Below are 25,748 nucleotides of genomic sequence, written 5' to 3' on the forward strand. Positions count from 1 at the left end.
ACCTACCTACGCACACTCTACCTACCTACGCACACTCTACCTACCTACCTACGCACACTCTACCTACCTACCTACGCACACTCTACCTACCTACCTACGCACACTCTACCTACCTACCTACGCACACTCTACCTACCTACGCACACTCTACCTACCTACGCACACTCTACATACCTACGCACACTCTACCTACCTACGCACACTCTACCTACCTACGCACACTCTACCTACCTACGCACACGCTACCTACCTACGCACACTCTACCTAACCTACGCACACTCTACCTACCTACGCACACTCTACCTACCTACGCACACTCTACCTACCTACGCACACTCTACCTACCTACGCACACTCTACCTACCTACGCACACTCTACCTACCTACGCACACTCTACCTACCTACGCACACATCTACCTACCTACGCACACTCTACCTACCTACGCACACTCTACCTACATACGCACACTCTACCTACCTACCTACGCACACTCTACCTACCTACGCACACTCTACCTACCTACGCACACTCTACCTACCTACGCACACTCTACCTACCTACGCACACTCTACCTACCTACGCACACTCTAACCTACCTACGCACACTCTACCTACCTACGCACACTCTACCTACCTACGCACACTCTACCTACCTACGCACACTCTACCTACCTACGCACACTCTACCTACCTACGCACACTCTACCTACCTACGCACACTCTACCTACATACGCACACTCTACCTACATACGCACACTCTACCTACCTACGCACACTCTACCTACCTACGCACACTCTACCTACCTACGCACACTCTACCTACCTACGCACACTCTACCTACCTACGCACACTCTACCTACCTACGCACACTCTACCTACCTACGCACACTCTACCTACCTACGCACACTCTACCTACCTACGCACACTCTACCTACCTACGCACACTCTACCTACCTACGCACACTCTACCTACCTACGCACACTCTACCTACCTACGCACACTCTACCTACCTACGCACACTCTACCTACCTACGCACACTCTACCTACCTACGCACACTCTACCTACCTACGCACACTCTACCTACCTACGCACACTCTACCTACCTACGCACACTCTACCTACCTACGCACACTCTACCTACCTACGCACACTCTACCTACCTACGCACACTCTACCTACCTACGCACACTCTACCTACCTACGCACACTCTACCTACCTACGCACACTCTACCTACCTACGCACACTCTACCTACCTACGCACACTCTACCTACCTACGCACACTCTACCTACCTACGCACACTCTACCTACCTACGCACACTCTACCTACCTACGCACACTCTACCTACCTACGCACACTCTACCTACCTACGCACACTCTACCTACCTACGCACACTCTACCTACCTACGCACACTCTACCTACCTACGCACACTCTACCTACCTACGCACACTCTACCTACCTACGCACACTCTACCTACCTACGCACACTCTACCTACCTACGCACACTCTACCTACCTACGCACACTCTACCTACCTACGCACACTCTACCTACCTACGCACACTCTACCTACCTACGCACACTCTACCTACCTACGCACACTCTACCTACCTACGCACACTCTACCTACCTACGCACACTCTACCTACCTACGCACACTCTACCTACCTACGCACACTCTACCTACCTACGCACACTCTACCTACCTACGCACACTCTACCTACCTACGCACACTCTACCTACCTACGCACACTCTACCTACCTACGCACACTCTACCTACCTACGCACACTCTACCTACCTACGCACACTCTACCTACCTACGCACACTCTACCTACCTACGCACACTCTACCTACCTACGCACACTCTACCTACCTACGCACACTCTACCTACCTACGCACACTCCTACCTACCTACGCACACTCTACCTACCTACGCACACTCTACCTACCTACGCACACTCTACCTACCTACGCACACTCTACCTACCTACCCACACTCTACCTACCCACGCACACTCTACCTACATAAGCACACTCGACCTACATACGCACAACGCTAAACCTACATAACGCACACTCTACCTACAGACGAAACACTACTACCTACATACCACTAACTCTACCTACATACGCACACTCTACCTACAACGCACACTCTACCTACATACGCACACCTCTACCTACATACGCCCTAACAATCTACCTACATACGCACCTCTACTCTAACCTACATACGCACTCTACCTAAATACGGCACACAAGCTCTATCTACATACGCCACAACTCGATCTACTACACAGACGCACACACTCTAGTCTACCTACAACATACGCCACATCTACCATACCTACACATACCGCACACACTCTACCTACCTACACATACGCACTACTAACTACCTCCACACATACGCGCACACAACTACCTAACTACACATACCACAACCTCTACCTACCTACACATACGCACACACTCTACCTACCTACACATACGCACACACTCTACCTACCTACACATACGCACACACTCTACCTACCTACACTACGCACACTCTACCTACACACATACGCACACACTCTACCTACCTACACATACGCACACACTCTACCTACACATACGCACACACTCTACCTACGTACACATACGCACACACTCTACCTACGTACACATACGCACACACTCTACCTACGAACACATACGCACACACTCTACCTACGAACACATACGCACACTCTACCTACGTACACATACGCACACACTCTACCTACACATACGCACACACTCTACCTACCTACATACGCACACACTCTACCTACCTACATACACACGCACTCTACCGACCTACACGTACACATATGAATGCACTGTACCTCCGTACACGCATGCATACGCACGCACTCTACCTCTGTACACGCACGCACTCTACCTCCGTACACGCACACATACGCACGCACTCTACCTCCGTACATGCACATACGCACGCACTCTACCTCTGTACACGCACACATACGCACGCACTCTACCTCCGTACAGGTACACATACGCACGCACTCTACCTCCGTACACGCACACATACGCACGCACTCTACCTCCGTACACGCACACATACGCACTCTACCTCCGTACAGGTACACATACGCACGCACTCTACCTCCGTACACGCACACATACGCACACTCTACCTCTGTACATGTACACATACGCACGTACTCTACCTCCGTACACGTACACATTCGCATGCACTCTACCTCCGTACACATATGCCGCAATCTACCTGCGTACACAGACGGACGCACTCTACCTCCGTACATGTACACATACACACGCACTCTACCTATGTACACGTACACATACGCAGTCTACCTACGTACACGTACACAAACGCACACTCTACATATATATATGTACACATATGCAGTCTACCTACGTGCACGTACACATACGCACACTCTACATATATGTACATACTCACTACATACATATACATGCACACACATATATACTCACACATAACATATACATACACTCTACATATATATGCATGCACTCACACTATATATATATATATATATATATATATATATATATCTGATGTTAATATTTGAATCCTCTTTATCAGAGAACTGGAGAGCAGCTAATTTACCATTATTCAAGAAGGGAAGTAGGGAAAATTTATATATAGTCACTATAATATTCAAATATTCCGTCCCTCAAAATTTTCTTGCATTAATTTCCCTACCACTAATGTTAGATTCACTGGGAATTAACCTGTTTTTTCCCTACTTCCCTTCTTGAATAATGGTACATTAGCTGCCCTCCAGTTCTCTGATAAAGAGGATTCAAATATTAACGTCAGAGCCCCTCCAATCTTCTCCCTTGCCTCACGCAGTAGTCCAGGATATTTATCCACATTTAAGCTCGCTAAAACCTCCTCCTTATCAATGCTAATCTGATCAATTATATCACAGTCCCCTGCCCTGATTTCTATACTGACAAAGTTCTTCTCCATAGTGAACACTTATACAAAATACTAATTTAATACCTCACCTATGTCTTTTGGCTCCAGACAGATTGCAACTTTGGTCCCGAATGGGCACTACTATTCCCCTGGTTACCCTCTTGCCCTTAATGTATTATGTAACACTTTAGGATTTTCCTTTATTTTGCCCACAAGTGTATTTATTTTTATGCCCGCTCTTTGCTCTTCTGATATCTTTTATACACTTTCTACATGCCTGTAGGGCAGGGTTTTTAAAAGTGTGGGTCGGGAGCTGCGGCAGGGTCGCGGGCAGCTCAGAAGGGTTGCGGAGCGAACAGCTGTGATTTTTCCACGGTGGTCCTAATTGCAGGAGAAGCCCCCAACTGCCGCTCCCGAAATTTAAATTAAGAATGACATCTGCTTCCAGCTTTTAAATGAAAATGAAATGAGGCTGGAGGCAGTCTTCCAACCATAAACGGCCTCAGTGAGTAGGTGATGCACCCTGCATGTACACTTGAAACCAAGCGCTTTGTGCGCACATGCATTTTCCGCCAAATCATGGAGGAGAACTTTTTCCATTTTCTAGCTGCTGGCAAGCAAGGCAAGAGGACTGTGAAGGTGGATCGTTTTGTTGCAAGGAAGAGATGGCCAGAGACAAACAGGAAATGCACCAACTGGCCAGGATCGCACATTTGAATCTACTGGAGAATCCACAGCAGGACAGAGCAGTGCTAATGGTAGTTCTTTAGAGAGCTCCAGGGCCTCTGGTGAACAGCCTACAAAGAAGAAACTTAATTCGTGAACAAAGCAGTTTGAAGATGATTTTTTGAGGTTTGGTTTTGTCAATTATGCCAATACTAATAAGGATGCAAAGCCCATGCGTGTTATATGCAGGGAAATACTGGCAAATGAGAGAAGTTTCTCATTTTAAAAGAGAAATGGTGGGTTAAAAATTCCTTTTGAGACCACAGAATCAGTTATTAACTTCTCCTGTGAACCTGATTTGACTGAGATAGTGGCAGGTTCAACTTTTGCATTAAATATAAGCGAACATGATGCGTGTCACAAAGGTTGGCCATTTGGATTGTGAAGGTCGGCCAACGTGGGTCTCAAAGGGCAGCAGGTTGGCCAAAGTGTGTCCCGGGGAAAAATGTTTGAAAAATACTGCTATCAGGCATCCACTGTTTGAGCCACATGAATCTGCCATAAGCCTTCCTTTTTTACTGTATCCTACGGTGTTTATCCTTTGACACCCAGGGTTCTCTGGACTTGTTGGTCCCACCGTTTGCCTGTATGGGGACATGTTGGCGTTGGACTCTCTCTCCCACTGCTCTGATGTGGATTTACCTCCAAGTTGCTCCCAGTCCTCTTTGGCCAGACCCTGTCTTATCCTATTAAAATTAACCTTTCCCCAATTCAGAAACATTATTTCCAGTCCATCATTGTCCTTTTCCATAGCTATCTTAAATTTGAGCATGTTACAGTCACGATCACCGAAATGCTCTCCCGCTGACACCTCTACTGCCTGCCCGGCTTCATTCTCGAAAATTAGGTCAAGTACCGCCCCCTATCTTGCAGGACTTTCTATGTGCTGGCTCAAAAAGCTCACCTCGATATACAAAGAATTCCACCCCCTTTAAGCCTTTCACACTTTTCATATCCCAAATAATGTTGGGGAACTTGAAGTCCTCTACTATTATTACCCTGTTATTTTTACACTTCTCATAAATTTAGAGTACCCAATTAATTTTTTCCAATTAAGGGGAAATTTAGTGTGGCCAATTCACCTAACCTGCACATCTTTTGGGTTGTAGTGGTGAGACCCTCACAGACATGGGGAGAATGTGCAAACTCCACACAGACAGTGACCCAGGGCCGGGATCGTGATCGAACCCGGGTCTTTGGCGCTGTGAGGCAGCGCACTTCTCTGAGATTTAGAACATAAGAACATAAGAACATAAGAACTAGGAGCAGGAGTAGGCCATCTGGCCCCTCGAGCCTGCTCCGCCATTCAATTAGATCATGGCTGATCTTTTGTGGACTCAGCTCCACTTTCCGGCCCGAACACCATAACCCTTAATCCCTTTATTCTTCAAAAAACTATCTATCTTTACCTTAAAAACATGTAATGAAGGAGCCTCAACTGCTTCACTGGGCGAGGAATTCCATAGATTCACAACCCTTTGGGTGAAGACGTTCCTCCTAAACTCAGTCCTAAATCTACTTCCCCTTATTTTGAGGCTATGCCCCCTAGTTCTGTCACCCGCCAGTGGAAACAACCTGCCCGCATCTATCCTATCTATTCCCTTCATAATTTTAAATGTTTCTATAAGATCCCCCCTCATCCTTCTAAATTCCAACAAGTACAGTCCCAGTCTACTCAACCTCTCCTCATAATCCAACCCCTTCAGCTCTGGGATTAACCTAGTGAATCTCCTCTGCACACCCTCCAGCGCCAGTACGTCCTTTCTCAAGTAAGGAGACCAAAACTGAACACAATACTCCAGGTGTGGCCGCACTAACACCTTATACAATTGCAACATAACCTCCCTAGTCTTAAACTCCATCCCTCTAGCAATGAAGGACAAAATTCCATTTGCCTTCTTAATCACCTGTTGCACTTGTAAACCAACCTCTGTGACTCATGCACTAGCACATGCAAGTCTCTCTGAACAGCGGCATGCTTTAATATTTTATCATTTAAATAATAATCCCGTTTGCTGTTATTCCTACCAAAATGGATAACCTCACATTTGTCAACATTGTATTCCATCTGCCAGACCCGAGCCCATTCACTTAACCTATCCAAATCCCTCTGCAGACTTCCAGTATCCTCTGCACTTTTCGCTTTACCACTCATCTTAGTGTCATCTGCAAACTTGGACACATTGCACTTGGTCCCCAACTCCAAATCATCTATGTAAATTGTGAACAATTGTGGGCCCAACTGTTTGGGGACTTGTGGTACACTCCCAGTAATGTGACTGCCCCCATTTTGTTTTTAAGTTCCACTCATATGACCTCAATTGTGGAGCCTGCTAAGATCTCATCCTTCCTCACGGACTCCTTGATCAATAATGCAACACCCCCCCTCGGCCTCATCTCACCTGAAGGCTCTGTATCCCCAAATAGAGATGCAAGTCCTGCCCCTCCCTCACCCATGTCTCTGTGGTAGCAATAATATCCTACTACCATGCATTAATCAACATCCTCAGTTCATCGGCCTTACCTGTACGATTCCTTGCATTAAAATAAATGCCATTCAGCATTGCCATATTCTCTTGTGCCGGAACATGTCTCTCTTTGCACTGCCTTCCATACTGACTTTATTTTTCTTCTATATTCGGCTAAGCATTACTCCCCACTTTATTTTTCTTCTATATTCGGCTATGCATTACTCCCCACGCTGCAACTGGATCCTTGACTTTCTGACCAACAGACCACAATCAGTAAGAATGAACACCAACGCCTCCTCCACAATAGTCCTCAATACCGGTGCCCCGCAAGGCTGCGTACTTAGCCCCCTACTCTACTCCCTGTACACACACGACTGCGTGGCAAAACTTTGTTCCAACTCCATCTACAAGTTTGCTGACGATACGACCATAGTGGGCCGGATCTCGAATAACGACGAGTCAGAATACAGGAGGGTGATAGAGAACCTAGTAGAGTGGTGTAACAACAACAATCTCTCCCTCAATGCCGGCAAAACTAAAGAGCTGGTCATTGACTTCAGGAAGCAAAGTAGTGTACACACCCCTGTCAGCATCAACGAGGCCGAGGTGGAGATGGTTAGCAGTTTCAAATTCCATGGGGTGCACATCTCCAAAAATCTGTCCTGGTCCACTCACGTCGACGCTATCACCAAGAAAGCACAACAGCGCCTATACTTCCTCAGGAAACTAAGGAAATTCGGCATGTCCACATTAACTCTTACCAACTTTTACAGATGCACCATAGAAAGCATCCTACCTGGCTGCATCACAGCCTGGTATGGCAACTGCTCGGCCCAGGACCGGAAGAAACTTCAGAGAGTCATCAATACCGCCCAGTCCATCATACGAACCTGCCTCCCATCCATTGACTCCATCTACACCTCCCGCTGCCGGGGGAAAGCGGGCAGCATAATCAAAGATCCCTCCCACCCGGCTTACTCACTCTTCCAACTTCTTCCATCGGGCAGAAGATACAGAAGTCTGAGACCATGCACGAACAGACTCAAAAACAGCTTCTTCCCCACTGTCACTAGACTCCTAAATGACCCTCTTATTGACTGACCTCATTAACACACCCTGTATGCTTCATCCGATGCAAGTGCTTATGTAGTCACATTGTATGTCTTGTGTTGCCCTATTGTGTATTTTCTTTTATTCCCTTTTCTCCCCATGTACTTAATGTTCTGTTGAGCTGCTTGCAGAATAATACTTTTCACTGTACCTCGGTACACGTGACAATAAACAAATCAAATCCATATTCCTATACTCACAAGAACATGACACTGGTATTAATCTAGCGGTTACAATCATTGAGATCCTGCTTTTCAATTTCCATAATTTACTCTCTATAATTAACCAACTGTCCATTGTTTTTACACTGGGAACATTTACTACACTGATATACAAAGAACAAAGAAAAGTACAGCACAGGAACAGGCCCTTCGGCCCTCCAAGCCCGTGCCAACCATGCTGCCTGCCAAAACTAAAATCTTCTACACTTCCAGGGTCCGTATCCCTCTATTCCCATCCTATTTATGTATTTGTCAAGATGCCCCTGAAACGTCACTATCGTCCCTGCTTCCACCACCTCCTCCGGCAGCGAGTTCCAGGCACCCACTACCTGTGTAAAAAACTTGCCTCGTACATCTCCCCTAAACCTTGCCCCTCGCACCTTAAACCTATGCCCCCTAGTAATTGACCCCTCTACCCTGGGAAAAAGTCTCTGACTATCCACTCTGTCTATGCCCCTCATACTTTTGTAGACCTCTATCAGATCGTCCCTCAACCTCCTTCGTTCCAGTGATACAAACCAAGTTTATTGACCCTCTCCTCATGGCTAATGCCCTTCATACCAGGCAACGACCTGGTAAATCTCTTCTGCACCCGCTTTAAAGCCTGCACATCCTTCTGGTAGTGTGGCGACCAGAATTGAACAGTATACTCCAAGTGTGGCTTAACTAAGCTTCTGTACATCTGTAACATGACTTGCCAATTTTTATCCTCAATGCTCAGGCCAATGAAGGCAAGCATGCTGTATGCCTTCTTGACTGCCTTCTCCAACTGTGTTGTCCCTTTCAGTGACCTGTGGACCTGTACACCAAGATCTCTCAGTCAATACTCTTGAGGGTTCTACCATTCACTGTATATTCCCTACCTGTAATAGACCTTCCAAAATGCATTACCTCACATTAGTCCGGATTAAACTCCATCTGCCATCTCGCCGCCCAAGTCTCCAAACAATCTAAATCCTGCTGTATCCTCTGACAGTCCTCATCGCTATCCTCAATTCCACCAACCTTTCTATCATCCGCAAACTTACTAATCAGACCAGTTACATTTTCCTCCAAATCATTTATATATACTACAAACAGCAACGGTCCCAGCACTGATCCCTGCGGAATCCCTGGAGGCAGCACGGTAGCATGGTGGTTAGCATAAATGCTTCACAGCTCCAGGGTCCCAGGTTCGATTCCCGGCTGGGTCACTGTCTGTGTGGTGTCTGCACATCCTCCCAGTGTGTGCGTGGGTTTCCTCCGGGTGCTCCGGTTTCCTCCCACAGTCCAAAGATGTGCGGGTTGTTGGGTTACGTGTATAGGGTGGATACATGGGTTTGAGTAGGGTGATCATTGCTCGGCACAACATCGAGGGCCTAAGGGCCTGTTCTGTGCTGTACTGTTCTATGTTCTAACACCACTAGTCACAACCCTCCAATCAGAAAAGCACCCTTCCATTGCTACTCTCTGCCTTCAATGACCTAGCCAGTTCTGTATCCATCTTGCCAGCTCACCTCTGATCCCGTGTGACTTCACCTTTTGTACCAGTCTGCCATGAGGGACCTTGTCAAAGGCCTTACTGAAGCCCATGTAGACAACATCCACTGCCCTACCTGCATCAATCATCTTTGTGACCTCTTCAAAATACTCTATCAAATTAGTGAGACACGACCTCCCCTTCATAAAACCGTGCTGCCTCTCGTTAATACGACCACTTGCTTCCAAATGGGAGTAGATCCTGTCTCGAAGAATTCTCTCCAGTAATTTCCCTACCACTGACCCAAGGCTCACCGGCCTATAGTTCCCTGGATTATCCTTGCTACCCTTCTTAAAAAAAGGAACAATATTGGCTATTCTCCTGTCCTCTGGGACATCACCTGAAGACAGTGAGGATCCAAAGATCTCTTGCCTCCTTAAGTATTCTGGGGTAGATCACACCAGGCCCTGGGGAACCTCAAACGATCCATTGTTTGCAGCAAACTACCCAGCCTTCAGAACAGCGACCATGACACCACATAATCCTGCCATGCCAATCTCTGCAAGACGTGCCAGCTCATCGATATGGCTTCCACCATTACATGAGAGAACACCACCCACCAGGTATGTGGTACATACTCGTGCGACTTGGCCAATGTTGTCTACCTCATATGCTGCAGGAAAGGATATCCCGAAGCGTGGTACATTGGCGAGGCCATGCAGACGTTGCAACAACGGATGAATGGACATCACGCGACAATCACCAGGCAGGAATGTTCCCTTCCAGTCGGGGAACACTTCAGCAGTCAAGGGTAAGGGCTCTCCAAGGCGGCCTTCAGAATGCACGACAACGCAGAATTGCCGAGCAGAAACTTATAGCCAAGTTCCACACACGAGCACAGCTTCAACCAGCACCTTGGATTCATGTTGCATTACATTCACCCCCCACCATCTGGGCTGGGCTTGCGAAATCCTACCAACTGTCTGGCTTGAGACAATTCACACCTCTTTAACCTGTGATTATCCCTCTCTCCAGTTGCTCCGGCTGAACCTGAAAAGATTTAATTATCTGCAAAGACACGCATGCAAAGTATCATCTTGCATCTTTGACTGTCTATATATGTTTCTGAAACCTACCTCTTCATTCACCTTAGGAAGGAGCAGTGCTCCAAAAGCTAGTGATTCGAAACAAACCTGTTGGACTTTAACCTGGTGTTGTAAGACTTCTTACTAGAAAATTATGGTCAGAGCCTCTGCTGTTTGTTCCCTTGCTTCTCTTAACACCCTGGATGACATTTTATCTAGGGTTTATTCCGAACATGCAAAATCCTCTAACTCACTATGGGCGGAATTCTCCCATTTTGCAACTAAGTGCAGTGGTGGGTGGCTCCTGCGGTGCATGTGCAACCGACTAGAACAGCCAGATTCTGTACATGGAAATACATTAATTATGCATAAGTGTGTCCGCCTTTGAATTTCCTGGCAGACCGGCAGCTGATTCGTCCAGCCACCCTTAGCTGATCGGTTTAAATGTTCCGGCGCCACATTTAAATACCAGTCCAGCACATTTTACTCTCTCCAGCCCAGTTGTCTTCACAAGACAGTGCAAGATGTCAGCAACCCGTAGGGAAAAAGCTAGCAGCAGCCTCAAGAGGAAATCTGTTCCTTTTTTAAAAAAATATTTATTGAGGTTTTACATTTTAACAAACAATGCAACAAAATCACAGGAATGGGACAGCACAGCAAGAAAAAGTAACAGTGCAACATACAAGAATGCAATATGGGCTGGTTTATTCCCAATCCTGTCTTTCACTTCCCCTGCCTTCCAAATGTAATCCAATTATTGTGTTTACATTTTAGACAACAAGCTTCTGCTTTCGTTTTTGGCTCTCCTCATGGTGTGAACGGAGAAACATATTCCCCCAATCGTTGATTGGCTGAAAACAGGCACTCCCACTTCAATGACATCTTGGCAGGAGCAGTCTTGCCTGCTGTTATATCACATGGGCAGAGGCAAGGTCTGCTTCTCCATTTCCCACCATCATTCCTGGCTCCACACTGATCGGAGACTGCAACACAATTATCAAATTCAAACTAACTTGCCCTGATTCCAGCAGCTTTCAGTCCAGGCTGGTTCATTAACGTGCACTGACCCCTTTCATTCTGAGTAGCAGGGTATGGATCTGTTCGAGATCTAGAGGCTGCCTTGCCCCCCTACATTCCTTTATCAAATAACTGCCCTGCTCCCCCCCTGGCTCCTGAGCCCTGACTGACCGGCTCCCCCCTGGCTCCTCAGCCCTGACTGACCGACTCCTCCATGGTTCCTGGGCTGGGCTGACCTGTCTTGATGGGGCTTCCCAGACATCGCCGTTTATCAGCCCTTCCCAATCCAGGCGACCCCATGCTGCGCGCGCACCACCTCCGCCCCCTCGCGCTGTACCTTGACCACACGCTCGGGCAAAGCGAAGCAACAGCAGCCGCCAGTTCAAGTGGAGCGATGGCAGCTCGGTACCTCCACATCCAGCCACAATCAGTGCCGCTCCTTCTCTCCCCTCTGTGGGCCACCGCTCCAAACTCTCACCGCAAAGCTCGCGAGCAGGTGTGGAACGTCACCACCCCACATTCTCCACTCCCGTCAACAGGCGGCCGCGCGCGCGGCCCCGCCCAACCCCCGCGGCCGCGCGCGCGGCCCCGCCCAGATACCATCCCGCGGTCGCGCGCAAAGCGCCCAACGCCGCCCAAGCCCCGCGGCTGCGCCAAGCGTCCTCCGCCCAACCGCCACCCCTGCGCGGCTCCGCCCAAACACCACCCGCTCGCGCTCGGTCCAAGCGCCGCGGCCGCGCGCGCAGTGAGCGCGGGCACGCGAGGGATCGGGAAGCTGTTGTTTTGCAGGTGCAGGAATATGAGGAAAGCTAACTGCTTCTCCCCGCCCAGTTTAATTTGAGAGAATCATTTAATGCAACTTCACTGAATAATAGTTTTCAAAACGTGAGCGGAACTTTTCTGAAATAAAAATTTCCGCATCCGCAGGATTTTGCCTTTATTTAGCTATTTTCTACTTGCGATCGATTGTCATGACATGTGATTTGCAGAAGTTCAAAAGAATCACATATTTAGACACAAATGCCAGAGCTGACATCCCATCTCTTTCTGAGATGCCAGCAGTGCTACTGAGCGAGTCCATCCCTCCCGTAGGCACACTGGCTGCCTAACACTGTAGTAACGGACTCTTTTGGGATAAACAAATGCAGCAACTTTATGATTGGCCCCCATGACCTTGCCCCCCCCCCCTTCTTTAATTTCCACCTCCCCCACTTCCCTTCAAGATGAAGGCGCCTCTGGGGAAGAGTGACCATAATATGCTGGAATTTTTACAATCAAAAAGAAACTGTAAAGGTATGAGGGGCAAAATGACTGATAGATTGGAAACTACTTTTAAAAGTATGACGGTAGCCAGGCAATTCCTATCGCATTCAATGAATTAATTCATGGTTTACAACAAACTTACATTCCTTGAGGCACAAAATTCCAGCAGGAAAGATGATACAATCTTCGCTAACAAGAGAAGTTTAATACTGTACTAGATCAACGGAAGATAATTATGAAGTTGCATAAATTGGAAGCATTTTCGAATTTAGCAATGGAGGACTGTGGAAGTTGCTGAATTGTCTTGAATGATGAACTGACAAGTAGAAGGTTCATTCAGCAATCTTAGCAGCTCTTACATGTGTGTCTGCTTGTGCTGGGAGAGAACTGCCACATTACTGATGCACCCTGTGTCTACGTCATCCTGATGTTCACGTGACCACCCAGTCTACATCTTCGACATTTAAGATGGGACGAGGCATGTGACAACATAGACAGCAGTGACAAGTTCTAAACTATTTACAATGCACAGAGCACAAACTTGGGTAATAGAACATAAACTAGTTACAATATCCAAAGCACTAACTTGGGCTGTTACATCTGTTGCATTGTCCATCATGTTTCTTCCCCTCCCCCTTTTTAAAAAACAAAGTCCAATGTAGACTAGGTCAGTACACAGTCCTTGAACTTTAAATTTGACCTGCTCACCCACCTTGAGCATGTGATTGTGCCATTTGGCTGTGCTTGGGATGCCCTTGGGTTGTTGTCCTCAGGGTGGATGGCAATAGGATTCCTTCTGGTGTGCCCAGTGGCTGCAGGGCTTGTTACATTGGCCTCGGGAGGGCCCTCCATTTCCACTGGTGCAGCCGATTCAGATTCAGTCCGTTGGACTCTGTGATGCTTGGTGGTGCTGGTTCAGCTACTGTAACAAGTGACTCTGGTTCCTGGCATAGAGATCCAAGGCAAACACATAGCTGTTAGCTGTGGGGCATGGCTGTGTACCACTACCAGTTTGTCATGGTTGCATGTGGTTTTGATCCTGACCACTTGGCCTGATTCCAGAGTGAAAGTCTGCAGGCATTACGGTCATGGTACATTTTACCCTTTTGTCACCATTTCATGAGGGTGGCACCCACAAGAATCTCCACATTTTGTTGAAGAAGGTCTTGGCGACAGGGATCATGGTTCTGGTGCAGCTGGAGACCATTCTCTCTGCTGATAAAGGAAGGCCATGTCTCGGCACATTTCACATTTGAATAGTGCAGCATAACAGTCTATGTTATCTCAGGCACATTGCTCAAGCAGATGCTTTGCTGAGCATACCACTCATTCTGCCAGACCATTCGATGGTGGGTAGAGGGGGCTACGATATGCTCAAAGTCCCATGTTTGCACAAAGTTGTTGAACTCCTTGGAGATGTACTGGCAAGCACTTTCCATCAATATCCTTTGGTGATGCCATGTGCAGTGAAGTATCTCTTCAGTTTGCCAATGATTGTGTTGCTTTTGAGATTGGGCAGCCAATTAATTTTATACCAACCAGAGTACATGGGGCAAGTGCTGTTTGCCATTCCATTCAAATAAGTCTGCTGCCGTGACCACCTACGGGAGGTCTGGAACCCTATGTAGGTGCAGTGGTTCTTTAGATTGATGAGGCTTGAGCACGTTGCACGGTGCACATCTGGACACTTACCTCTCTATGTCTGCATACATGGTGCCTGGAGGGTTGGTGCAAGGATTCATTTTGCCCTATGCCTTGTTGCTTCCAGCCCTGGGTGTTTTTGGTGGAGGTGCTGGATATAGTACCTCTACAGCGAGGTGTGGTGATGAATTGGTAAGACCGCACCTGGAGTATTGTGCACAGTTTTGGTCCCCTTATTTGAGGAAAGAATGCCTTGTATAGTTGCAACAACACTTCCTTACCTTTATACTCAATTCCTTTTGCTATAAATGCCAATATTCAATTTGCTCTCCTTATTATCTGCTGCATCTGAATTCAGCATTAATGGGACAGAGGGCAAAAAATTATTAATGGATTCAGGACAAGTTTTTTAAACCACGAAATAGTAAGAACATAATACAGCAGGGAAATAGGGTTGGGGCACCCACTAGCTACCTATCCTTTGGCCTATTGAGGCACTTAAGTGACCACTTAATGACCTCAATTCACCTCCACTGGGCAGTGGAAGTGGGCGAGAGTGGGAAGGCCTTTTTTTCCACCAACGTTGTTGAAAGGACAGGAAGGAAGGGAGGTGAACCATGGCACCCTACCCAAGATGTTACTCCCCCTTTGTGCATCCTTACCTGGCCTCCAATACCTGCCATCCTACCTCCTCACTCCTGTCCCTAGCATTCCCAATCCCTCCCTGCCTGTCTCCAGCATCCATGCTGTTTTCTTCGTGAAGGTGCCTGCAGCCCCAGCAGTGCCTACAACTGAGTTCTGGCATTGCTTAGACTACAAGAACTGTTGGCCAATCAGATTGATCAGCAGCTCTTGAGGGCAGGACATTCTTCCCATGAAGGGCAAATGATTATTCCTTTTTTCAAGTACTTTTTTGAAGGTTTTCATTTCAACAAACAAAACCACAGGAAGGGTACAGCTCAGTAAGTAAAAAGAAAGTCTCATCATACAGGGATGGATTAGCTCAGTTGGCTGGGCAGCTGGTTTGTGATGCAGAGCAAGTCAATAGCACAAATTCAACTCCCACACCGACTGAGATTATTCATGAAGGCCCACCTTCTCAACCTTGCCCCTAGCCTGAGGTGTGATGATCCGCAGGTTAAATCACTACCAATCAGCTCCCCCCCCCCCTCAAACGGAAACTCAGCCTATTGTCATCTGGGACTATTGTGATTTTATTTTTACAGAGGGGGACAGGAGAACAGCAATATAGCTGGCTCAGTACAATCATTAGACTCAACTTGGTGCCTCTAAAACACCACCAGAGAACAAGGGAGAGAGGGATAAGGCTATGAAACGACCACGAGAATTCGGATAGGTTTTACACGCCATTTTTGGGTGTGCACCAGCACATACGTCCTTCAACACCAGCAAAACCAGAGCACCAATGACACACTGTAGCCTTCGCCTCTTGCATACCAGACATGTCTATGCCCCAGCAGGAGCCAATCACAGATTTTTTTAAATCCCACATAAGATAAATGGAAAAATACAAAGAAAATACACGAGAACCACAGTTCTAAAAGGATATTGCACATATGTCACCCAACGCGACATAACCCTAATCTCAGGCACAGAACAGACTGATCATCATTTCACATATTTATACAGTGAGGACCAGTTGATGCAGATTTGTATTATGGTCAATACCATCAGCCCCTCCCAACAAACTAAACGGAACAAGGTCTGGATTCTCCGATTGGGAGACTATGATCTCCCATCGGGAGCTGAATCGCTTGCGGTTCACGCTGACGCTGGGAGCGGTGCCCAGAAGTGATTCACTTTCACCAGTCATGCAAATTCTTGTATGGCGGTGATTGCAAGGGATTCCATCATGAATCAAGTTATCGGGCCACCAGCTCAAAATGGCGGCCTGAGAGCGAGGTCTGGTGGTTGTCCCCCTCCCCCTACAATGCAAATTCTGCCGCTCCCACCACTGACAAGTAGAGGCATCCTCCCACTCCCCAGTGTAGAAATTGCTGGGTCACCCCCCCTCCCCAAAAGATGCACGCATGAGGGTGATCCATTCCCCCCCGACCAATCCCTCACCAGAGACCCCCATCAGAGACCCCCATCTGACACTCCTATCAGAGGCCCCCACCAGAGACCCCAATCAGAGACCCCCACCAGATCTCCCACCAGATTCCCCATCAAAGACCCCACCAGTGACCCCTACCAGAGACCGCCACCAGAGACCCATATCTTATCACCAAACAGCGACCACCAGAGAGACCTATCAGAGCCCCCCTCAAGAGACCCACACCAAATCAGAGAACCCTCATCAGAGACTCTCTCATAGCAGAGAACCCTCCCCATGCCAGAAACCACCCCCCCCCCCCCCCATTAATCACCCCTGCCTGGTAGCTAAAGAGTAGTCCAGGCAGAAACAATGAACAAAATCACTGCTTTATCACTCACCTGTGCCTTACACCTGTTGCCTCAGACAGATGTCCAGAAAGCACCAGCTGTAACTTAATAGAAAGCCAAAACAATCCCTTGGATCCTTGGATCTGAAAGGCTTCTATTCACTTCAAAGAGAAATAGATTTTAATAGCCTTTAATTGACAGCTTCCAGACAGCCAGATATCTGGATTGTTTATTTTCATCTCCCTTCAGACTTGAATGCATCTCAAGTAGCATCCTTTAAATGAAATCGCAATATTTATAAACATCTAGCTATGATTGACAGGTTGTCACCACATCAAAAGCAGTTAAGTGCTTTCTGCTGCGAAAAGGAGGAAGTGAAAGCACTTAACTTCTAGATGTGTATAAACCTCCTGGTGGGCAGGATTTGCATTGTGGGGGGAGGGGGGTCCTCCGAAGGATTTTGGTGGCTCCTACCTTAAAAATGTACCCCTTGGCTCATTGCAAGATCTACTGTGTCAGGGTTATGCTGAAAAATACCTGCACCAATACATACCCCCCGAGAATCGCAGCCCAGGTGTGAAGACACCAGCGCCCAGCCCATTAATAGGATGCAAAGAGGAATTTTGACCTAGTTGCATAATCCCGCTGGCGTGGGATGTGAACCTTGATGGCGCCACCAGTAGAAGACCGGAGCCTCACAAATGAATTGGTGGCAGGTGCCAATCCCGTCTCCAACCCCCCCCCCCCCCCCCCCCCCCCCCCACACACACACACAATTCTCCACTGCATTGGGAACTCCGTTACCGGTGACAGCTGGAGGAAAATTCAGTCCAGAATTTTTTTAAAGGGACAGCTACCAGGAGCAGATGGTCATAGGATAAAAGAAGACCAGGGGCACGATCTACCGGCTGGAGCGCGCCCAGATGGGAGTGCAACAGAGCCGGTAGATACCGGGAGAAGCATCCCATGGGCCTCCCGACAGCCAGTGCATCTCACGAGATCTGCTTAGATCTCGTGAGGCGTTGCGATCAAGTTCCTGCCCATAAAGGACTTTCGAAAAGGGTTCTAAAGGAACTTGCCTTACAGCAGAGAATTGTGTCATGAATATAAGTATCCTCTTTTCCTGTCTATGTAAGTGGATTGAGACCTCTATGGTTATTGGGGGCATTGTTTAATGGGAACTAATGTGTTAAGGTTAAGAAACTGCATGTAATCTGTTAGTGTTAGAACTGAAGAAAAAAGTTTAAATATTGTTTTCTTTTCTTTCAAAAAGTTTGTTCACAAAATAACCACGCTTTATTTCTGATATTATCACTCCTGGAACACACTGTTCTTTTCGCACTGCATTCAAACGTTAAAAGTTGTGGCATCTGGTCCAGCCTCTTAGCCACATTTGAGAGCAGACCAGGAGCTGGAACACCAAAACTCTCTTATTCACTAGTCCATTGAGACAATATTATTACTCTTTCAAGGCTGAGGCAAATTACACCCTCACCCCTTTCATTTGCCTCAAACCAAAGATTCTCCCTTTCTTCTAAATACATTTTCTACACTAATCCTTCTGTCTGTATTCCTCCTCTTGCTTCCATTCTCACTTTCCTTCTTTCTCACTCCCTACACTTTGACCCACTTCTCTCATGCATTCCCCTCCTCTCACCTTCTTCCTCCCAGTATGTCTTGCTGTTTTCCCTTTATCGCTTTCCCTTCCATCCTCCTCTCCACTAGCCCTCTCTTCCCATTCCCTTCCCCTATCCTCTTCTTTCCCATTTCTAACTTCTCATTTCCCCTTCACCCCATTTCCTTTTTCGTTCATGTAGTATTTGGATAATCAGGGTTGAAAGGCTTCTTTTGGGGAACTGCGGAAACAGTACCGCCCATATGATGATGTAAGAAACACATGACCAAGGGTTGAGTGGGAGAATGCTTGTGGCTTAAATAGGCTAACACCTAATTGTGGATATTTGTTTATAGTTATGTTTATCCAATAAACCAGTTATTGCTCAGACATATCAATGTCTCAGCAATTATTCCTTAGCTAGTCACGACCAATGTAGAACATGGTGGCCATGCTGATGGCAGCTGTGAAGGACCCTGAATCCCGAAATATCTATTTTAAACATGTTTACAAGTCTGACCTGAAAATTGGCGCCAAAATTGCAGAACTCATTAAGGCACTTTAATCAAAAGCTGTTCCATAGAAGCAGGAAGAGTCAAGAAATCAACTGTTTAACTTATTAGAGGCTGCACCACATTATGTGATGATCTATGAAGAAATCCTGATCCAGCAATTAAATCAGAAAACCCAGTGCTGATTGAGGAAATGGTGAGCAACCCTTAAAAAGAAAAAAACCTTCAATTTAATGGCGCATTAAGAAAGCAGCACCGGACAAATTCCATTCCCAGCAAGCACGGGTTTCAAAACATCCCACAGTCCAGTCCGAGGTTGGCACCATTACATATGGTGACTGCAAGGCAGCAAACAATAAAAAGAAACTTGGCAACTTATACATGATTCCCCTGGGGGGCATTATTACTATCCCAGACCAGACCTCAACAATGCCTAGGATACTGCACAGAAACCCCAATATTTTATTTTAATTTTGTCAGACTGTGAGGAATGGATATTTAGCCTCAGTGGTGATTGCACAAAGAAATAGAGATATGGTATATTAAAACAAACTTTATTACTAGCACAGTATTAAAATATTTAACATCACAGCAGAAAATAGCTTACAGTTACCCCTAAAACAATACTACTCAATACAGTGAATACAGTAATTGTTATCTTTATTCCCACTTAAACGAGAAGAAAATGAACCATCTTAGCTCTCAATCCACCTCAAATACCAATGGTGCAGAGGAATACTGGCTTTACAGAAATATTCTTTGACAAAGAAATCTTCTGACACTGCTTTACAGAAAAGATCTGACTCCTGAATAGCTTGTTTCAGCTCCCCCGTGTTCTCAGACAAGTCTTCACCGTTTTAAAGACGGTTAATCCCTTTTAAACTAAACTGCAGAGAGCAAACCTGAGATGTAGCCTCAGCTTCATCCAGTACAGAACTGAACTGAAAATGCTTTCTCAAAAAGTTCCACCCATCAATGACATCACCTCACCAAGCTGAAAATTAATTAACTCTCCTGAAATCAAAACAAAACGGCATTAGCCCAAGCTTTTCATGATGGTTAATAAACCTCTGGTTCCTAAAAGCTTTGTTGTCTTTCAACCTAAGAATCTTTTAAAACAAATTTACGTTGCCCGAGATATTTGGACATATGGAAGGACCAAATAAAACTCAGAATTGGTCACTTTGGGGGAAAAGATTCTGAAGGTTCTGAATTGCTTCACAGTCGGACAATGAAGCTGAATAAATAAAAACTTTACCATACTCTATTGAAAAAATGGCAGATGCCTGCAAGACAAGGCATTAATGAGACATTAGACAAATTTGAAGGAGATTTAAAAGCCTTTGATAATTATTTCAACTTAAGAAGCAACAAGATTCTAGAAAGGGCCAAATTCATCAAGAGTCGAGAAACCAGGTGAACCAGTAGATGCCTTTGTTATTGACCTTTACAGACTGGTTGAAGATTGTGAATATGGAGACCTCAAAATAGAATTATTGTGAGATTGCATTGTAGTAGGTATTACTGCTGACACCCTATAAGACCTATTGCTAAACAAGGAGGGCTTAATCTTGAGAAGTGAATACAGTTAAAGAGAGAAACCGAGGTCCATAAACATAATAAAGAAATTCTGAGAGGTGAAGAGAAACCTTGGCTCAGAAACCACTCTGTGACAGTACAGTTTATTAAGCAAGGGAATGTCAAAGAAAGTTCAGGGAAGACAACATCATGTGCTGGGAAAGTAAGAGACACCACCAAACCATGCTTTGGCAGCACGGTAGCATGGTGGTTAGCATAAATGCTTCACAGCTCCAGGGTCCCAGGTTCGATTCCGGCTTGGGTCACTGTCTGTGCGGAGTCTTCACGTCCTCCCCGTGTGTGCGTGGGTTTCCTCCGGGTGCTCCGGTTTCCTCCCACAGTCCAAAGATGTGCGGGTTAGGTGGATTGGCTATGCTGAATTGCCCTTAGTGTCCTAGGAAATAGGGTTAATGGGGGGGGGGGTTGTTGGGTTGCTGGTATAGGGTGGATGCGTTGACTTGGGTGGGGTGATCATTGCTCGGCACAACATCGAGGGCCGAAGGGCCTGTTCTGTGCTGTACTGTTCTATGTTCCATGCTAGCACTGTGGCACCAAAGAGCTCCACAGGCGCTGTCAGCACTACTCAATGTTTTCACTGCAAAATGTTTCGACACTTTGGAAAGATGTATTAAACTACAACTACAACAGTTACAGAGGATAACGCAATCATCTTCTCACAGGCCCATTAATGAAATTTAGCAATTTCAACAAGAGGAGGAACAAAAATGTTTGCTGGGTAAGATCAACGATCCCAAGTACACCTTTTGGAATGCAGATTTTGTGTCAATGGACACATCACCACCTTTAAACTGGATGCAGAACCAAGTGTAACAGTCCTATCAGATAAAGAACATGGCTACTAAGACAATGGCTGAGGGCAACTGAGACCCAGTTATATGGTCCATGAAGGATGAAACTACAAGTCAATAGAATGTTGCAGTTAGCACTCCAGTACAAGAAAGTGTCCGCATCTCTGGGCTCACGTGATTCTCGGTCGTCTGGCCCAGGAATCAGCTGGGTGGGGATCAATTCTCGTATTTACCAGCACGGCCCCGATGTGGTGGACCTCACCGTGGCCAAGTGGGTAACCCCTTAAGGGATAAAAGCAAATTACTGCGGATGCTGGAATCTGCAAACAAAGAGAAAATGCTGTAAATTCTCAGCAGGTCTGGGAGCATCTGTAGAGAGAGAAAAGAGCTAACGTTTCGAGTCGAGATGACCCTTTGTCAAAGCCCTTAAGGGAGAAGCCCCCAAAGGCTACCCAAGGACCACCATCCCCCCCATAATGCATGACCTGCCCACCCCTCCCTTACCAGACAGCCCCCATTGCCCACCCAGAGTCCCCTAAAATTTGGAGACACTCCCAGAGACCCACTAGATAGGTAGACCTCCTGAGACCCCCTAGATAGGGAGACCCCCCCCCCCCCGAGACAACCTACATAGGAGGAGCCCCAGAGAGACTCTCTAAGTGAAGGAGCCCACCCAGAAACCTTCTAACTAAGCCACTTTTAGACCCCCTAACTAAAGGACCCCCCCCCCCCCACAGATGCCCCTGGTCTGGAAGCCTGAGAGCAGTCCAGGCGGGGGCAGTGAAAAAAAACTACTGTTGTAACACTCACCTGGGCAACTACCTGCTGGCTCAGACAGAGGAAGCACCATGTGTCCATTCCTGGAAAGAGACCAGCAGTGACCTGTGTTTAAACCCATCAGATCCTTTAGCTGTAAAACATTCATTCATTTCTCTTAGTGCGCTGTGATTGACAGCTTCCACAAACACAGGCGTAAGCCTTGCTTCATTCATACTCCTTCATGGATGAGTAACTCTGAATCACTGTAATCACAATGTTTACAAACATCAACTACTTCAAAGAGAGTTTAGTGCATTTCAACCACCCCCTTCATGCTTGAATGCTTTTGAAGTGCTAAACTGGAAATTGACAGCACCCTTGCACTTGGGGGAAGGGAGAGCCCCAGAAATCCTGTGAGGTGGGAGGCTCTAATGTGCTTAGAGAGGCTTTTAAGCTTTAGTTTAGCTGAATTTGATTGCAGTTGGAGATAGTGAGAGAAGGCAGCTTTCATAGCTCTTCTGGGAACAACTGGTTTAGAAACCTGAAGAGAAAAAATCTCTCACGGCCTTGATAGAAGAAAGTCAAAAGTGGAGTAATGTTTATGAAAACAGATGCCAGAAAGTTCAAGTCCAGCTATTTAAGGAAACTAGAAAAACAAAGGGCGCAATTCTCCGCCCCCCACGCCAGGTGGGAGAATAGCGGGAGGGCCTCCCGACATTTTTCATGCCCTCCCGCTATTCTCCCCCCCCCCCCACTCCCGACCCACGCCACGAATCGCCGCTCGCCGTTTTTTACGACGAGCGGCGATTCTCCGAGGCCGATGGGCCGAGCAGCCGAGCCTTCACGCCCGTTTGGACACAGCAGCAACCACACCTGGTCGCTGCATTCGTGAAACGGGCGGCGGATGCCCGTTTGGGGCTTCCAGGGGCCCGATTGAGACGGAAGCACCGCGACTGTGCTCCGGAGGGGACAGGCCCGCGATTGGTGCCCACCGATCGTCAGGCCTGCGTCCAAATCGATGCACTCTTTCCCCTCCGCCGCCTGGCAAGATCAAGCCGCCACGTCTTTGGATTGGATTTGTTTATTGTCACGTGTACCGAGGTACAGTGAAAAGTATTTTTCTGCAAGCAGCTCAACAGATCATTCAGTAAGGAAGAAAAGGGAATTGAACAGAATTCAAGAAAATACATGAGAATACATAATAGGGCAACACAAGATATACAATGTAACTACATAAGCATTGGCATCGGATGAAGCAGACAGGGTGTAGTGTTAATGAGGACAGTCCATAAAAGGGTCATTTAGGAGTCTGGTGACAGTGGGGAAGAAGCTGTTTTTGAGTCTGTTCGTCCGTGTTCTCAGACTTCTGAATCTCCTGCCCGATGGAAGAAGTTGGAAAAGTGAGTAAGCCGGGTGGGAGGGATCCTTGATTATGCTGCCTGCTTTCCCCCGGCAGCGGGAGGTGTAGATGGAATCAATGGATGGGAGGCAGGTTCGTGTGATGGACTGGGCGGTATTCACGACTCTCTGAAGTTCCTTGCGGTCCTGGGCCGAGCAGTTGCCATACCAGGCTGTGATGCAGCCCGAGAGGATGCTCTCTATAGTGCATCTGTAAAAGTTGGTAAGGGTTAATGTGGACATGCCAAATTTCCTTAGTTTCCTGAGGAAGTAAAGGCGCTGTTGTGCTTTCTTGGTGATAGCGTCGACATGAGTGGACCAGGATAGATTTTTGGTGATGTGCACCCCTAGGAATTTGAAACTGCTCACCATCTCTACCTCGGCTCCGTTGATGCTGACAGGGGTGTGTACAGTACTATGCTTCCTGAAGTCGATGACCAGCTCTTTAGTTTTGCTGGCATTAAGGGAGAGATTGTTGTCGTTGCACCACTCCACTAAGTTCACTATCTCCCTCCTGTATTCAGACTCGTCGTTGTTCGAGATCCGGCCCACTATGGTCGTATCGTCAGCAAACTTGTAGATGGAGTTGGAACAAAGTTTTGCCATGCAGTCGTGTGTGTACAGGGAGTAGAGTAGGGGGCTAAGTACGCAGCCTTGCGGGGCACCGGTGTTGAGGACTATTGTGGAGGAGGTGTGGGTGTTCATTCTTACTGACTGTGGTCTGTTGGTCAGAAAGTCAAGAATCCAGTTGCAGAGTGGAGAGCCAAGTCCTAGGTTTTGGAGCTTTGATATGAGCTTGGCTGGGATTATGGTGTTGAAGGCGGAGCTGTAGTCAATAAATAAGAGTCTGATGTAGGAGTCCTTGTTTTCGAGATGCTCTAGGGATGAGTGTAGGGCCAGGGAAATGGCGTCTGATGTGGACCGGTTGCGACGGTATGCGAATTGAAGTGGGTCAAGGCGTTCCGGGAGTATGGAGGTGATGCGCTTCATGATCAGCCTCTCAAAGCACTTCATTACAACTGACGTCAGGGCCACTGGGCGGTAGTCATTGAGGCACGTTGCCTGGTTCTTCTTTGGTACCGGTATGATGGTGGTCTTCTTGAAGCAGGTGGGGACCTCGGAGTGGAGTAGGGATAGGTTAAAGACGTCTGTGAAAACCTCTGCCAGCTGGTCCGCGCAGGTTCTGAGTGCACGACCAGGGATCCCGTCCGGGCCCATCGCCTTCCGTGGGTTCACTTTCAGGAAGGCCGATCTGACTTCGGAAACTGTGATGGTGGGTATGGGTGAATTATGGGTTGCTGGGGCACTCGATAGCGGGTTGTTGGTTACCTGCTCAAACCGAGCATAGAATGCGTTAAGTTCATCGGGGAGGGGTGCACTGCTGCCAGAGATACTGCTCGGCTTCGCTTTGTAGCCCGTTATGTTGCTTAGTCCTTGCCACAACCGCCGAGAGTCTGTCTGTGACTCTAGCTTAGTTTGATATTCTCTCTTGGCATCTCGGATGGCTTTGCGGAGGTTGTACCTGGATTTCTTGTATAGGACAGGGTCATCTGCCTTGAACGCCTCAGATCTGTCCTTCAGTAGGGAGTCAATCTCGCGGTTGAGCCATGGTTTCCGGTTGGGGAACGTACGTACTGCTTTCTTTGGCACGCAGTCGTCCACACATTTGCTGATGAAGTCTGTGACGGTGGTGACATACTC

The 25,748-nt window shown here is 47.2% G+C and overlaps 1 protein-coding gene across 2 annotated transcripts in view; it reads right to left on the bottom strand.

Annotated features, from left to right (window-relative positions):
- The window catches only part of LOC119966276 (tyrosine-protein phosphatase non-receptor type 3-like), a 132,434-nt gene extending 119,822 nt beyond the window's left edge, over positions 1-12,612 (bottom strand). Inside the window, exon 1 of one of the 2 annotated variants that reach the window (XM_038797682.1) lies at positions 12,404-12,612. The gene's annotated coding sequence lies outside the window, so the exon portion shown is untranslated. Of the gene's footprint in view, positions 1-11,816; positions 12,374-12,403 lie in introns of those variants that run through there. The other variant, XM_038797683.1, reaches the window with a different exon arrangement.
- Positions 12,613-25,748: the final 13,136 nt, after the last annotated feature.

The sequence above is a fragment of the Scyliorhinus canicula genome, chromosome 5 (genome assembly GCF_902713615.1).
Source record: "Scyliorhinus canicula chromosome 5, sScyCan1.1, whole genome shotgun sequence".
Classification (NCBI taxonomy): Eukaryota; Metazoa; Chordata; class Chondrichthyes; order Carcharhiniformes; family Scyliorhinidae; genus Scyliorhinus; species Scyliorhinus canicula.